This window comes from Peromyscus californicus, unplaced genomic scaffold (assembly GCF_007827085.1).
Source record: "Peromyscus californicus insignis strain IS unplaced genomic scaffold, ASM782708v3 Scaffold_7__1_contigs__length_154581171, whole genome shotgun sequence".
Classification (NCBI taxonomy): Eukaryota; Metazoa; Chordata; class Mammalia; order Rodentia; family Cricetidae; genus Peromyscus; species Peromyscus californicus.
This window is the reverse complement of record NW_026294595.1, coordinates 128,295,650-128,313,587: the sequence shown is the minus strand read 5'-3', so window position 1 is coordinate 128,313,587 and position 17,938 is coordinate 128,295,650.

Sequence of the window (17,938 nt, the reverse complement as noted above, 5' to 3'; positions counted from 1 at the left end):
TTTGTGTGTGTCCTGCTGATCCAGTTTGGACAGTAACTGTTAGCAATTTGAGGCAAGAGCAGTTTCTTTGCCCACATAGCTAGCTTTTTCCATAAAGAAAACAAATTCTATATTGAGTTTTTTTGGTGCCCACTATCTTTGTTGAAATAGATTGGTGCTTTTCACTGTCTCCCTGTCATGAAATGCCTTAGGTGATTAAACATATTAAATTCCATATATTGTAGGACTCTGAAGTATTTGCAGACCTTCTAGCTGTCTAAATATATAAGTATGACCTTGAATACATAACTAACATGACTATAAGTTTGACTATTATGGATTACTAACTATTAAACTGTATATCTTAATTATACATCATATTTTTAAATTATCTGTATAAGCACTATACTCCAAACAAGAGTAGAAATATACATACAGTATAGCAAAATTAATTTTAACTGTGTATGCATATCATATACAAAAATTCACAGCAATGCAAAATATTTAAAACTAGTGGATTCAGTAATCTAACCTTTTATCTTATCATTTCTACATCTTCCCTTTTCCTTTCAGAAAGAGAGCTTTGAATTTAACTATTTTGTCTAGTTTTTTCTTTTTTTTTAAACTATGACCAATAGCAACTTAGAACCATTCCCCCTTAAATGATACTAAATATCCCTGACACATTTTTTTTTGGGAACGTGGGCATTGTTCTTTAGACTACTTCCTATTGTTTGTAGGTGCAGACAACATTGGATACCATTTGTAGGCAGAAGTTTCTGTTCTACCACAAGTTCCCAAATAGACACACTGAAGCTTACATTAATTACTAATATTCAGCCAATAATTCAGCCTTGCTAATAGCTCACTTCTACATTTATGTTAATGCATATTTCTTATCTATGCTTTGCCACATGACTTCGTACATTTTCTCAGTATGGCATGCCCATCTTGCTTCTCTCTATCTGTTTGGCATCTTTCTGACTCTGTCCTTCTTCTTTCCAGCATCTTTAGTTTAGTTGTCCTTTGTATACTTCCTATCTGGTGACCAGCCAATGAGCTTTTTCTTAGCAATGAGAGCAACACATTTTCACAGTGTACAGGATTATTCCATAGCACTAAACCTTTAAAAATGTAAGCCAGCTCAAATGAAATGTTTTCCTTTATAAGAGTTGCAATGGTCATGGTATCTATTGAAAGCAATGAAACCCTAACTAAGGTGGTACCAAGAGTGGGGTATTTCTTTGATAGGCTTGACCTTGCTTTTGTTTGAAGGAATGTGGATTTTGGAACTTTGGATTAGGAATGCAGTACAGTGCTTTAAATGGGGTCCCAAATAGGCCATGCTAGTATGAACACGGAAGACAGTGATGCTGAGGGTGATTTAACTGTGAAGGCGTGATTCAAGTAGTTTCAGAGGAGAAGGATTTTAGTATGCATCCTAGAGACAGTTCTTGTGATATTTTGGCAAAGAATGTAGGTGCTTTTTACCATTGTCCTGAAAGTCTTCCTTAGGTTAAAGTGAAGAGTTTTGGATTAATTTATTTGGCAGAGGAAGTCTCAGAAAACTCTTGTATTAACTCTGTCATGTGGTTACTAGTGTTCACTCTCATGAAGATCTATAATGAAAAGGAGCAATCTCAGAAAAGACATGAAATCTACACTTTGAGGAGAAATGGGGCACCAGGAAGGTAAATGGAACTAAATTCTGTCTTCAAGGAGACAAACAGATTAAAGATGAGCCTGATATTAAAAGAGAGTGGTGACATCAGGGACAGACCCTACTCAGCTAAGATTACAACTTGTGAAAATAAATTAAAGAAAAGCAAAAGGAAATTAAATAAAAATTTAAAGGAATTAGAGGAAAGCTTAGGGCCAGAAATGGTGTTGCACAACTTTAATTCTCACAATCAGAAGGCAGATCTCTAAGTTTGAGGATAGCAAATTCCAGGATATCCAAGTTTAAGCAGTGAAGGTAACCCTCTAAAACAGAAAGCTATTGAAGATGTAATTGGATGAGGGGGCCATGTTCCAGCCCCAGCAAGGAGCAGAACTTGGCAGTTTTGACCACGTGTTGGTGGCTTTCGATTGAAGGATAGAAGAGAGCACTAAGACTAAGACTAATGAGATCTGCTGAGTCCAGGTGTGTGGCAGGGCTGTCGTCCTTCTACACCTGTCAGATCCTGCCACCTCAGTAAAGCTTCCTGAAGCCCCTGGGATGGCTGCTGGGCTCCTCATCTGCTTCCACAGAACTTGGCACAGTAGCACTTTCTGCAACAAATGCATCAATTGCTTCACCCTCAGCAGGCTGTGGCTCTGGAAGTCATCCTGGCTCTTGAGGTAAAACAGCAGACAGCATGTATCTTCTGTCTGAACACGCCCACATTCTAGTGGGGGAGACTGAAAAGAGCACAGGAGATTGCAGTAAGTCACACAGGAATGTGGTTTATGGAGTAAAGGAAATCACAGAAGATAGTAGATGGCATGCATGTGTGAGTGTGCTCATGTGTGTGGGCATGTGTGTCCATATGGAGACTGGATATCAGTGTCGGGTGTTGGTGCTTTGGTACAGGCCAGAGGAATATATTGTAAGAACTCAGCTGGTTATGGCAATGCCACCTCCTGAAGGGATCAAGGAATTCTTTCAGAGGAATCCATATTTCAAGGAGCTTTTTGGTGTTATTTGGCTTGTTATATATCAGCTGTCTTCTGTTATGAAAATCATGTGTGCCTTCATAGCTTTCCCAATTGATTCTTTCCTAAGAATTGCTAAAAGTTTGGACTCATCACTATTTGTACATATATGTTCAAAGTATTTGGAGAACAACCTCAGGAAAGACTTCCTCCCCTCAGGCCCATTTGTTTCTTCTCCTTTCAGCACTGGAATCAGATATCTCCCTTAGCCACATTCAAGGACTAACAGAAATAACAGTCCAAACCACCACATAAGTATCCCAAATTAAGGTAAATTCCACAGGGCGACACTGCCTAGGTCAGGTGGACTTTAAGCAATAGCTTTACACAATTTCCTTGGATCCTCCTTTTCTTACAACCTTACTAACTTTATAGGCTTCTAAATAGGAAATTTCTTGACCTACCTTGGCAAGGGATAGTAGAGTGGTCGACTCAACAGTGTTCACAGTTTGGGCAGAGGCCTGGTGATGGGTGAGACATGGAACAGTTCTTTCCCCAGTGGTCAGCATTACCACACTTGAAGCAAGTTCCAGGCAGAGTCCATTGCTGCCCATTTCTTTGGAGACAGCCTCAGCTGCTGTTATGAGAAGCTGGTTTTTCTGTCTATCATGGGAAGCCTTTTTTTCCTTAATAACCTTAATTGCTATATTCAGCAGATCTCTCTGAGGGGTTTGATGGCAGTCACCTAATCTTTTATTAAGTATACTTGATTTGAAACAAACTTTGCTTGTTTTTAGTTACTTTCTTTAAGCTTAACATACATAAAACATTAAGAAGTCTAAATCTCATCCGTTGAAATTAATTACATACGTAGCATGACTATACACTTACTTTTGAGTACATTAAAGAATCTGATCATTTATATGGTGACTGACTGTGTCTTAATTATCTTCAACAGTTTCAAATCACATTAGTAGCTTTTTATAATATTTGGATTTACTGTTTTATTATTCTTACATTTCGGTCTTTCTTTAAATTAGATTTGAAGATCCTTTAGTATCAAAATAAAACAATAATCCCTAAATACAGTTTACAGAGAGACTGGGAACCTTACTTCTCCTGATCCATCAATTACGTGCCTTTGTAGAATTTTGTATGACTCTTTTATCCAAATAGCTAAAGTTTAACAATGTTAGCAAAGACAAAGAGGCTGGACATACATTGTCAAGTCAGGTTTTGCTTGCCTGAATGAATCTTAAAAAGTCATAAACCTTATTCCTCAAACATGTTTCTTATCTAAAACTTGTATTGTTTTTTTAGAAACCTGGTTGGTGTTGAACACAGGAAAGACATAAGTGGTTAGATATACATCTCTAAGTCAGTTTCTGTCAACCTGAGTAGACTTTTATAACCTTAGGATTTCATGAACTTTAATTTTCAAGCATGTTTTTCAAAGTCTTATTTTCTATAAGCCTTGTTCATGATTTGTCCTCATCTGTTATTTTTTCTCAACATTATACAAATGTCCATCCCAATCCATAATGGACTGGAGGCCTGCTGATGCCTCTTTAGTCTAAAAAAAAAAAAGGAGATACAATGGTAAGCAGAAGGCTATGTAGGATTTAAAAGTTTTATGGGTGTTACCTTAGTTGGTTTATATCACGTGGTCACCTTAACCAAGATGGCAGTGAAGTCACATGGCATGTCATCTTTTTAACTGTAGTAAAGATGGTTGCCAGCCACATGGCTGCTTCCATCCTGATGAGGTCATCAGCCAAGATGACAGCAAGCCACGTTGTGGTGATTTACTCCAAGGTGAGTTCATCATGTGCACCCTATTTTTCTTTTTCTTTTTTTTTTTTTTTTTTTTTTGGTTTTTCGAGACAGGGTTTCTCTGTGTAGCTTTGCGCCTTTGCTGGAACTCACTTGGTAGTCCAGGCTGGCCTCGAACTCACAGAGATCCGCCTGGCTCTGCCTCCCGAGTGCTGGGATTAAAGGCGTGCGCCACCACCGCCCGGCCTATTTTTCTTTTTAAAATCATCTGTTTTCATAAACAGAAGTTGAATCCAAGTTACCTGCAAGCACGCTGCAGATTTCTAACTATCAACCCTTCAGTTAAAAGTTTTGGTTACAGATATTAAAGATTTTCTTTAAAACCACACCCAATGAACTTACACATTCTGAGATACAGAAATTGTATGCACTGTTCCTACAAATATTGAGTTGAATTTTATACTTTAGAAAAGTTTTAGAGACAGAAGTGAGGGAAGTATATAGAGGGTCCAATAAAACCTTGAAAGGGAGTGTAAGGTAAGCAGCAGTAATCCCTATGGGAAATATGAACTCAAATAGCTGAGTTCACTTCTCAGCTATTTGAAAACACGGGTTGCCTTTCCCTGAGCTGCTCTGTTTTGCTCTCCTCCTTGTCATACAGCCTGGTCACCTGACTGATCAAGATGGACATTTGGAGGAAATTATAAACAAGCGTGCTTCAGTCTGAAGAGGAAGGACCATAATTCAACTCCAAAGCCAATTTTTTAAAAAATAAAGTAGTATAGCATGTAATGATTTTTAGTATTATCCATACCCAAAGGACATCTGTATGTTTATAAAATTGAATTTAGTCATGGGGGAAAGACTGGAGCAAGGAGAGCATGGAAGTCTTCATGTTAAGAGATATTTGAAAGCGGAGATCAGAGAACCTTTAGACATAATGAATTTTGGGATTATTTGCTTGTGTCATGGCAGAAATGGTGTCAATCTGTGAGAATTTGGGGATCATGTGTACTACCATTGGCAATCCAGCTATTTTAAGGCCAACCAGTTTTCAGAAAGACAGTGAGGCTTTAGGAACATCTGGGTTCCAGGAGGGAACTTAGACTGAAACCTGCAAGACAAAGGGACAGAAGAAGCTTCAGGAGGGAGCAGAAGACAGGTGGGGAGGGAGCCAGGAAGCAGACAAGGAAGTGATGGGAGAGACTTGAGGAAAGGGGATAGCAGGTGGGAAGGGTGAGGAGGACAAGAGAGAGGAGGGTAAGTGTCCTGGTGACTATTCCAATCTGGGCATCACCAAGTGAACTGAGAGACTTGTCAGAGAGATGCCCCAAATCACAAATAGAGGCATCTATGTCGAAGTCAAGGACAGAGAAGTTCTGAGGTGACATCAGGCAGTTTGTATGGGTGACAGAAGCAAATCCTAGAGGGAAATGCCACAGGGAGTAAGATGAAGCCACTGTGCACCTACCTGGAATAAGAACAAAAGTTGTCAGAACATTGGCTGTCACGTCAGCAGTGGGAGGCTGTCTTCCCTGGACAGTGACTGGAATGACCTTGGCCTGGCATATAGTTCTAGAAGGGTAAGTGTTCATCACCATCATGGTGGGGAAACATGGCAACAGGCAAAATGTTGATTGAAGCAGTTGGAAGCTCACATCTGGAGCCACCAGCAGGAAATAGAGCCAGTAGGGAGTGACCTAAGGCTTAGGAATATCAAAGCTGACTCTAGTGACATACTTCCTCTAGCAAGGCCACACTTCCTAAGTCTCTGCCAATAACACCAACTGAGGACTAAGTATTCAAATTCCAGAGACTGTAGGAGACATTTATCATTCAAACCACCATACAAAGATAGTCTAGGAGCCCCATAGCTTCTGGCCTCCCCATAGGTTCATGGTTTCAAATCTTGGCACTGACCCTTGTTTACTATGTGACGTGAATGAATCACTTTGCCTCCATGAACATCAGTTACTTCCTGTAGTTATTAGGGTGTGGTAAACTGTGAAGGAGACCTCATGATTTGCAGCCTCCTTGACAAGAAATGGAATCAGGGACCAGGTGGGTGTCACCAGGACCCTGGCCTCCCCAACGAGAATAAGCTTTTTAGAATCTGATAGGTGATGGCCAGGTGCTAAGTAGCAATGGGAGGGCTAAGTGAGACTGGAGAGGATAAGGGCCCCAACTGCCCCTGAGGAAGAGACAGGCAGGAAAGGGCACAGCCACCTGAGCTGGTCTGTCTATGCTCCTTCATCTCTTCAAACAGGGTGGTCCTCATTCTGCACCAGTCCTTAGGACCACTGAAGAGACATGGCAAAAGTCTGAGTGAGGTTGTGTTCAAGAATGACCCCATCCCACTGCCTATCTGGTGCATAGTAGGTGCTCAATACACATTTTGAACATGTGTAGGTGGATGGTTTGGGGTTCTGCCACAGTCACACAGGGGCTGTGTGGCCTCTCTCTTCATGCTCCCACAACTCTGTGCATAAAGGAAAGCTGTAAGGTTATGATCTGATGGTCCTTCCATCTCTGGATCTGTCCCTGTCACTCAGCTACCATCTCACCCCACACATAGCCCACAACCTGCCAACAACTCCTAATGCCAGAAGAGAAGAAAGCCACACAACAGGGTGCAGTTAGGATTTTATTGCTATGGTAGTGATAACTAGTTTGGAGACCACTGAGGAAAGAAGAAAGTCTGGGCTCAGGCACAGTTTGCGTGGCTCATAGAAGAAATTACGAGAGGAAGATGCCACGGGGAGTCAGATGAAGCCATTGGGCACCAACCTGGAATGAGAACACAGGGCTTCAGAACATTGGCGGTCACAGCCACAGTGGGAGCTGGCTTTCACACACAATGATTGCACACAGACTGGCCTGGCCCTGCTGTCCTCACTCTTGCACAATGCCCAATATGGCTGAGGCCATGGAGAAAAGAGAGGCAGCTGTGGATTTGTGGTCTAGTTCTGGCACCTTACTCCAACCCCTCCTTATCCCTTCTTCTGGAGCAATGGAAGATTAGAAAAGATTGAGTAGAGGCCTTGCCCAAGTCAGGGTGAGAGTTCAGGCCACAGTCAAGTGTCTGTGCACAAAGTTAGAGCTCAGTTACTAACACTGTGTAAAATGTTTGAGGATCAAAGAGCCTAGCTCAGTCAGCAAATAATTTTCACTTTGGAGTGGACATAAATGTTAACATCTTCAGATGCACAAGGCACATTGACCCAGCTGAAAGTTATTGTAAGCAAATGCATGATTATGGCTGGAGGGGTCCATCCTCCTGCCTCAGCAATGGAATGGAACAGCCCATAGACTCAATGTGGATCTCATGATTCTTGAGCCCTTAGCATGTTCCAGGCTCTCAGCTAAACTTGTGTATTTTCTCATGTCTTTATCCCAGAAGCTGATAAGTGCGGGTCTCTACTGTTCTAATGCACAGATGTGGAAACTGAGGCCTCAAAAGCTTCAGAGTGACAGCACTGATAGTAGAGACAGAGTTGATCCTTTAGTCTAGTCTGATTGTGTGTTCCACCATGCTGCTTACCAGGTGTAGGAACAGGATTAAAGTCGGGTCCTAAAGCCTCCCTGAGAGCCCAGTCTGCTGGGATGGATGAGTCTTACCTGCCTGATGAACCAGAGATGTCCTCCATTGTTTCATTTGAGCATTTCCACATGGTCACATAGGGCTGGCTGTTCTGGCTTTCTCTTTCAACCCTTAATGAACATTGGAGTTTCAAGGTCATGGTGGTGTTGTCCCTGGGATTATCATTAGGCCTGCAGAAAATAAAAGTCCCACTGAACACAGGTCTAGAAGACTTTTCAGGCTGCCCTGGTTTTCATCTTCTGAGTGGATGCAATGAAGTGTGTCTAAAGGCATTGTAAATAGCATGTGGGTAATGTCAACATGTTACCTATTCTCCACAAAACTTTCATATTTGTATTATATTTCTCTAGGTCATGCATGTTCAGCACATGTGAGCTTTTTACTTGGCATTACACTAAGAATGAAGATAATTGCTAACATTCACGACACAAATTACCTGTGTTCATTTCAAGTGTTACAAGAGGTTTAACCCATTTAATCACTACAACAGTGCATAGAGATAAATCACACTCTTTCAGAGTGAGGAGACCTAGGCATAGGGAGGTTAAGTAAGTGTACCCAAGATCTCACAGCTCACGGCTTCATAAGTGCATGGACTTCATACAGGCCCTATGCCCCCCACTGCTCATAATGGAAGCCAGGCTCTCACATGTACTGGACTAGTGCTCTCCCTGAAATATACCTCCGGACCTGAAACTCTCTTGCACAGGTTCTTGACTTGGTCATTTCCTTATCTGTCTGTTTAAATTAAATGTTTTAAATTATATTTTTCTTGTTCATCTAGTCTATCCATAATCTCTGCGTTCTAGTTTCTATGAGAAACCATATGTCAAAAATGAATGTGGCAAAAGTTTGAGGCAGATTCCTGATGTTTGCCTCTGACCTCCACCATCACTTGTGAGTAAATATGTGATTCCGTATACAATCATATACACACATGCAAAACACACACAGAAGTATGTTGCATAGTGCATTCTTTTGAAAGAGATTTAAGGTGACCTGTTTTCACTAGAATACTTTAAAGATTGGGTTTTTAGGCCTCAGTGGGTCTCCACTTTTACAGATTAGGAAACGGAGGGCAGAGGTCATGAATTACCTGGGAATGAAGTGCCTACTCAAAATGACCAGGTCACCAGCGCACCCTCTAAATCCAAGTGACATCTACTCACATAAGCACAGAAGCATCCACAACCAGGGACATCTTCATCCCTGGGCCGTTGTCGTTGGAAGACGGGCCAGCTTGCAAGTCCAGGATTAGCATGTCATTGAGTCGAATCCTGCCCAAACCACAAGTGCACTCTAGTCATCCCTCCTGCAATATTTGAAGTCTCCTCACCACCCTCGGTCCTCACTACATCCTGTTCAGAAATGTGAGCCTCTACACTCTCAAGGACAGTCACAGACAAAGGAAACAACAGGCAGCAGAGCCAGAACTTGAACCCAGGACCGAGTGACTCAAAACTCTAGAAAGCCACTGCTTGAAGTAATGGGGTGTGGATTCCAGCTTCCTGTCCCTCAAGGAAACTTAGACTTTTACTTCTGACTAAATTTGAAGGAAGAGTTATTCTTAGAGAAAGGCTTTCGGTACCACCATGCAGGTGGAGATGGGGAAAAATGGAACGTTTACCTTGAGCCTGAAATCACAGACTGTGGGAAAACAGACATGTGAACTGTCCAAACTGGCCTATAGCTCTGCCTCAAACTTACTCAAGCTCTAATGCCTTGTCTTGGAACTCCTTAGCTCTGTGAAGAAGACAAGGCTTATCCATGGGTCTTTGACATTGAACTGGCCTCCCCAGAGTGGTAGTCCCCTTTCTGAGAGCAAAGAAGCACCAACTCACCTCATATTATTCGTAAATAAAGGGAAGTTAAATCTTTTGGAAACACGTGAAATCCTAGGTGCTATGACTTTGAATTCGACACTCCGGAACTTTAACTGAGATTCCTCAGTAAATTCTAGCAGCATATTCATGTTCTGAAAGATCTCTGTCAGAAAAGTCATAAATCAATCTCTGCACCACTAGTCAATTAGCTCCCATCAACCTGGTCTCAGAGAAGTCTCTTTCCTTGCACTGTTTCATTCAGTCTCTGCCACAGCTCAGTGAGAAAGGATTGCCACCATCTCCATTGTACAGAAGATGAACCCAAGATTCCTAAGATTAGGAAATGTGTCCACACAGCTGGGGCCATGCAATGTTTCCAGGTTGACTTCATAATAATATTGATCACTTAACAAAAACAATTGGTCAATTTTCCAAGCAATGGAAGCAGATTGTGTATGCCTGTTTTCAAGGGTGACTTGAGGATCTGTTGCTCTTAATGAGATTGTTATTGTGAGTTTGAGAAACTTAGTCAAGCACTTGAGAGATTAAACCAAGAATTGGAAAAACCTAGAACCAGGAAAGAAACATAGAGGGCAAATATTGCTCCAACCAGTGAAAGTGGGAAATAGGAGTCCCAACATGACAGCTTAGAATTTGGCCCAGAGAAAATGACATTGGAGCAGGAAATAGAATCCTAACAGAAGGTCTCAGAGAACAACCGTGAAATGCATAAAATAGGTGTCATGTGCCAGACTGCATGTGTGAAGTATTAGGGATGTTTATGTAGAAAATGTCTCTACTGGGAAACAAAGAAATTATTAATCAGAGACAAAATAGAATGAATCAACAACAACAGCAACAACAATCCCCCTGTCTTTTTAAAATGAGCCATGACTTAAAATGATACTTTAAAATATTGATTGGAAAACAGTTTCGCCTGTTAATTTCTCCACAGTCTGTAACCTGTTTCATTTCTTTGGGTGTAAAGCCGTTTAGATTAGGATCGTGATGTCATAACTGTTTTGTCTCACTTGTACAGTGAAGTTTCAGTTCATCCTTCAGCTTTATTTATTTATTTATAATTATTTAAATTGTAAAATTATTTAGCTTTAGGTCAAATAATTTAAAAATTATTTAAAGTAATTTCATACTCCTGTGAGGACTAGCTTTTGTTTCTGTAGACTGCTTTCCTTTTCTGTATTGAGTATCTCTAGTGCTGTCAAAGGTTTCACATCTTCCATTGGAGTGTTTGTAATGCTTACATGCATACATACATACATATATACACCATCATACATACATACATGCATACATACATACATACACACATCATACTTATATACATACATACATACATACATACATACATACATAAAAATATACAAGTGGGTTTGAATTTTTTAAAGTAAGGACTTCATGTATGACTATATATGATCTGTGATTCCAATTCAGTGTTGAGACAGCAGAGTTGGCTCAACAGTGCTTGCTTCTCCTGCAGAGGACTAGACTTCAGGACCCAGTATCCCACTGAACAGTTCATAACCATCTGTAACTCTCAGGATCCGAAACCCTCTTCTGTCTTCTGTGGGCGCACACACAGATGTGCATACAGAGATACACATACATGAATAAAAATAAAATCTTAAAAACCATTTTAACAAAACATATAATTTCAATACTGCCTCTTGGCTCTGTCCTGACAGGATCTATCTATTATAATGATGCAGACAAGGCCACCTTAGCGAGCACTGCTTAGATAGCTCCGTCTCACCCCACAACTCCCTAGTAACCTTGAATCTGACACCCATTTCTCTCTGCTGCAGTTCTCCAGCTGGGAAATGAGAGGATAGCTCCTTCTTCATCTTTGAAATTTTCCTAAACATTGACAAGGTTTGAAGGCAGCACATGCAGAGCTTTTCTCTGAGATCTGTTTGTCAGTTAACAGGCAGGGTTCTTCTGTAGTAGAGAACAGAGGTGCCATTACATAGACAGTGGAGGGAGTTTATGGTCATCTAAGCCAGGTGTGACCTTCATTGCCAGCCAGTCAACAAGATCAACAAGAAAAGGTCAAGAAAATTACAGAAACATATGCTAATAACTTTGACACAACACTTTAAAGTATGTAAACCAGTAGTAAAGATATGAAAAATGAGAGGATGGTTAGAATTAGAGAAATGCAAAGTGAGATGAGTCACATTTTCTCATCTCTGATAATGGCAAACCAGTTAAAGGTGTCCAGTTAGTGCAAGAGAGCAGTGTGGGAGACAGGGTCCCTCAAACTGCCAGAGAAAGTGAATAGGGGATATTTGTCAACAGTTTAAATAATTTAAAATACAAACTTTAGAAATTTTGAAATCTCACTTTGAAGAATTTATCCTGTGCATATACTGGCAAGACTCTATTAGGATATGATGTCAACACATTGTTCATGTCTAAAAATACAAGTGAGTGACAGTAAGCCACCAATAATGGGCAACACTGCCCCCTCCCAACACTCTCTGCTCTTGCACGTATAGTGTATAGTTATTAGGTTTACTCCTGGAATCTGGTGGCATCTTTACTGATTAATTTCCAGACACAGAATTCAGAATGTCCAAATTATTCAGGTTAGTGCCAACACTACCTGAAAGTGATGCTGAGGTCCCAGTGAGCAGGCCGCAAAGGACAACAAGGCTCCCAAGTTGGAACATCTTTGGTCCTGACACCTGTATTGTCATAGAGGAAGAAAAGGAAACAAGAATCCACAGTGAACACCTGTCACTCTCACACTTGACCTTCCAACAAGACACATGTGCTTCTGTTCACAATAGGTAAGAAATGGAACCAGCAGAGATGGCCACCATTGCCAGCAGATAAAGAAATTGAGGCCAAGTGCACTAGGGAATTTTATTAAGCCATGAGGAAAAATGAAATCATGACATTTCTGGGAAAGGAATGGAATTGGAAGTCATTTTGCTAAACAAGATTATCCAGATTCAGAATGGCAAAATACCCCATTTTTGTCTTGTAAAAATGTATTTGAATATGTTGGACATGTGTGAAGTCATAACATAAGGAGACCATGAGAGAAGAATAAATCCTAAGGAAAGAGCAGAGGGGGAGGGAGACAAAGAACAAAGAATGCTTGTGACAGGAAGGTAAAGGGAAGGAGGTAGAGATTAGCAAGGGGTGGGGATGGGGAAGGACAGCAGGGGAGGGTGAGGGATAGGAACTAAGCATGTAGGGAATGCCACAGTGAAAGCCACTAATGGTGAATTTAAAAACAACAGACACAGCTACATACAATAATAACTGAGAAAGACAGTTGGTTTGTTGTGGAGATGAGCTGTCAAGGTTGGGAGGGAGAGAAACTTTAGAGACACAGCAAGGGTCCGGAGGGGCGGGGCTTAGAAAGACAAGCTGACCCAAGCTCTTCATGCTCAGGTCCTTTGTGCTAGCTGCCTTCGCAGCTTGAGACCTATTTCCTCCTTGATTTATTACCTAACTCTGTTCTCTTGCTTCAGGGAAACTTCACCCCTTCCAAGAAGCCAGCTTCAGACCCCTCCCCAGAGAACAGTTCAAGGCTCCCAATACCGGGCTCCACTAAGCTTGGGGCCACACTGTCCTTAGGGAAATAGCTATGGCCTTTGTCACTGTTGAGCATAGACTCCAGGAAGAAGCCTTTCTCCATAGACTGAGACAAGTCATTGATGAATAAAATCTGATCAGTCAACAGAATCATGAACCTAGGTTGTCTTTAGTCAGACACAGTATCATCTATGTCTTCAAATCTGTTAGAGTCAAAACTTCCCTAGCACAGATAGTGCCTTCCCTCTGCTTCTTGCTTCAAAGCCTCTTGAAGACCCTCATGTGGGGGTTTACACTCTCAGAGCTACTTACTTGTTTGGAGGAGGATGCACACAAAATACTTGTTTCTCTGCACTGTCTCCTGGGATGTTGCGTTGCAGTGGCCCTTATATAGTGTCACAGGATTAGAAGCAAGTTCTCATTTCAGAATGTTCTAGGAGACTCCAAAGAAAATACCTAAGGTTAGCCAAGATGTTCCAACCCAAAGGTCACAGAGCATGCTTGAGTGGCAGGGTTGGACAGTGATGACCTTGTGTCAACACTAAGACCCACAGTTGTGGACCTTGACGCTGCCATGAAGTGTTGGGTTCAGTGTGAGCTGGAAAGAGGACCCAGAATGTTTGAATAGGAGACTGATCTTGTGGGAAAGCTCATAGTGTTTGCCTAGGCCAGTACATTTTATCATTAGGAAACTCAGAGGTAAAGACAGCTGCTTGTGGTCATGCAATAAGCAGGGTAGAATTGTGGCTCCCACATCGCTCTGCCCATCCTTTCTATGGTCCTTTTCTGCATCTGAATGCCCTTGTGATCCCTCTTGGACAGACCCATCCTCTATGAGTGGGTGCTGTGACCTGTCAATCACAAGAATTCCCCCAACCTTTCTGACTCAAGTACATGATTCAATACTAGATACACAGATGATTTTGCTTAATGCTCCCCCACTAGGTTATTGCTCAGTGTAGAAAATTCCAGCAATACTAAAAATAAAGGAGGAAAAAAGTGGGATCATGACCACTGTGTTGTCGATGGTTAGTGTTTTTTCTTTATGGAGACATCAAAGCTGGTTGAATAATTCACATCCTTCTTACCTTGATATTGGGCATATTGATAGTGTGGCTGTGTGACCCACTTGTTGCCATTGAATAGAATTTAGATGTTGGATGAATGCAGAAGCCAGGATGGCTCTGGGCAGAAAGGGGGGGACCCAGCTCCCTTAGTTTAACAGGATAAAACTAAGAAGCAAGGAAGAATTAGGGTATGATATGAAAACTCATGGACTCTGTCTGACTTAGGTTATAGCAGGATCCAGGTCCTGAAATGATGCCCTTTATTTCTTATTCTTAATAATGGTTTTATTCTCTAATGGACTTTGGCAGATTATTGTAGTTGAAGAATGTATGGATGAATACAGACAAGGAGGTTCTGTGGACATTCACCTCCTGTGTGGTTGGAGATAATGTTTATTGCCATCCATGAGCATGTGACTTAGACTCCTTCTTGCATGACCCGTCCCGCGGGCCAGGTTATTGGGGAGAACCCGAGGAGGCACCTCCTGAAAGATCAATGGGGGCGAGAGAGAAAGGAGACCAGGCGCATAAGGGAATACAGAGTCAGTCTGAGTCGTGTCAAGGTCTCGTTTATTGACTGGGTATTGAGGCTTATAAGCAGGGCTTCAGGCAGGGAGGGGGAACAGGGGAAGCAAAAGGAGAGAAGAATGGAAAATTCCTAAGGAAGGGTGAGGTCGCTTTGGTCCCAGGCCCCTGCAGCTGGCTGATTAGCACATACTCCAGGAAGTTGTACAGCCCGAGGTTAGGCCAGGAACCTGTTTTTGCAAGGTTTGATAAAGTAAGGAAGGTCACACAAAATTCAAGACACAGCTGTCCGGAGTCGGTCTCCAACACTTGCAGGCAGAAAATGTGTTTTCTTCATGCTAGCCCATGTCTCTTCTGGAGTCTGTGAGATGAATCAGCAGGAGAGGCACTTCCTTCATGGGCCCAACGACTCATGTTTGCTTGGCAGAGCACACAAAAAAGTGCAAGAGGATGCGACAACTCCTTACAGTTATGCTCTGATATCAACAGGCACATGGTCACACATGCACCTTCACTCATACAGGGACATCAGCCAGACACATAAACACAGAATAAAAGCAAAAATGTAAATAATATAGAGATGTTCCTTAGGCCATATAGATGTGGACTCAGACCAAAGCTGGTATCTGGCCTCCCTAGGATGTCAGGGACAGAAAGAGCTGAACTATAGGACTCAGTGATGACTGCCATCTAACATTTTGTGAGCTCATCCTGTTCTGACCTTAGGAGCCCAAGCTATATCTCCAAATCCTGTGACTTATGTGCACAGCTCTTCACAGGGTGGATTGCAGAAGCATAGACCCCTGTAAGCTGTTCTAGCATGCAGCCTCTGGGGGCAGCATTAAATAGGACTCAGTCTTCCTGAAGCTAGATGAAGCCATTTGCCTGTGGTTTGAACTTTAGGCTAGATACACTTCATTAATCTAGTCATCAGGAGGTGAGTTTGAAGCCTCATTTTCCATTGAAAGAGGTTTCTGAGAGGCCCCCAGGTGTCAAGGTTGTACAGGGGTGGAACCCAGTGCTTGGGTCCTTCCACCTACATCAAGCATCAGCAGGATGGCAGGACAGGACTGTCCCTAGGGTTGTATCTCTTGTTTTTCCACAGGCCCCATTGTTTGAATTGGTCACCAACGGTGTGCCCATGTCAAGTCAGAGCAGCACAGAAACAAGTGGGAGCTGGGGACAGCATAGAGCGGGTCACTGCTATTTACCAAGTCCTTAGGGCCTGTCCTCAACATGAGGTGACCTTAGCAAAGGACAGTATGAACTTGTGATTCTCAGAGCTCTGGCAGTCACAGCCTGCTGTGGCCTTGCATGGCTTGCTTCTGTATGCAGACTCTCTGACTGTCTGCCTGCCACCATGTTCCACAAACCCATGAAAAGCCTGTTCCGGCTATGGGGCACAGATCCAAGGGCCATGCTGAAATCCTGTTATGAGGGTTTTTCACACCTCAGGAACAGAGCCTGGGTGTGCTGGATTTGGATGTGTTTACCTCATTTGTCTTAGCTGTTAAATAGTTTAACTGATGCCTTGTACCTGGATGTTCTTGGCATGACAGGCAGAGAAGTGTGTGAGGCACCATGATGGTGGTGAGGGGAACTGGAGCGGTCTGTTCAGAACCTCTCACTCTTACTATGGGGACCTGGCTTCAAATCCTCACTCTTCCCACTCCTGGCTGAATGAACTAGGATGGGGTGTCGTCCTTCACTGTGAACTGGGACTGGAAACTGCCCCTCACTTCCCTGCTATTCACATGCAGAGAAAACAGGTAGGAAACATGTGTGAATGTCCTCAGACTGGGCTGGCTTGCACATGGCTGACAGTAATGTCTGCAATTACATTACATAGCACACACAAAGGGCTCTTGTTAGGGAGAGAATAGGCTTCCAGAGGCCATCTTAGGCCTGTGCTGGCTGCTCTGAGTCACCTTGGAAAGAGCATCCCTCTGTGTACAGAAAGTCTCCTTGAATGTAAAGTACTTCTCTGTTAGGGTCAAAGACTGGGACATAAGTGTTGTGGGATAAATTTCTAATTGAAATTCTCATGTGAAGCATTAAGAATTATCTGTCCTGGGCTAGGACATTCTATTCCCAACATGTGTTAATCTCCAGTCCTGAGAGCTTCCTGGTTCTACTGACCCTAGCTCTTAATTTGTTACTAATCAGAATTCACTGCACTGTTTGTTAAAGGCTACTGAGACCATAGAGGCCAATCTTGAGGTTGGGTCATACAGGAACCAGGCTTGGATGTAATAAGAGGCTCTGTTTCTAGATTTCCCTACCCAGAAGGACAGAAGCATTTCACAGACCATCTCACAGTACAACAGACACAGACGTGGTCCACCACACTCCTAATGCCATGTCATTTTTAAACTTGGGTGGGTTCCTTATTGTGGATTTCCACTCTAACCTGCAAAGTAATTTTTGATCCAAGTGATAGAACAGAGTGACAGCTAGAACACATGAATTTCTATTGAGGAACCACATAGACTCTGGCTTAGGGTAATGATTAAGAAAAACTTTGAGTCCCAGTAGCCCAAGTAGCTTAAATTCTTTTAATCTTAATGTTCGGTGATGTGTTCACATGTTTCAGAGTACATCATGGCTGAAACAAAGTTTTGCAAATAACTTAGGTTTGGACTAGATGTTTTTGTCAAATAGCTTTAAGGTGAAATTGTATTTGACAGAGGAAGTATCAGAACAGCCTAGTATTGACTCTGTCATGTGGTTACTAGTGTTCACTCTTATGAAGATCTGAATTGAAAAGGAGCAAGGTCAGAAAGGAAAAATAAAATCTACACTTTGAGGAGAAATGGGGCACCAGGAACTGGAATGGAGCTAAATTTCATGTTCAAGGGGATAAACAGATTAAAGACAAGCCTGATATTAAAAGAGAGTGGTGACCTCAGGGCCAGACCCCACTCAGCTAAGACTCCAACTTGTGAAAATGAATTAAAGAAAAATGAAAG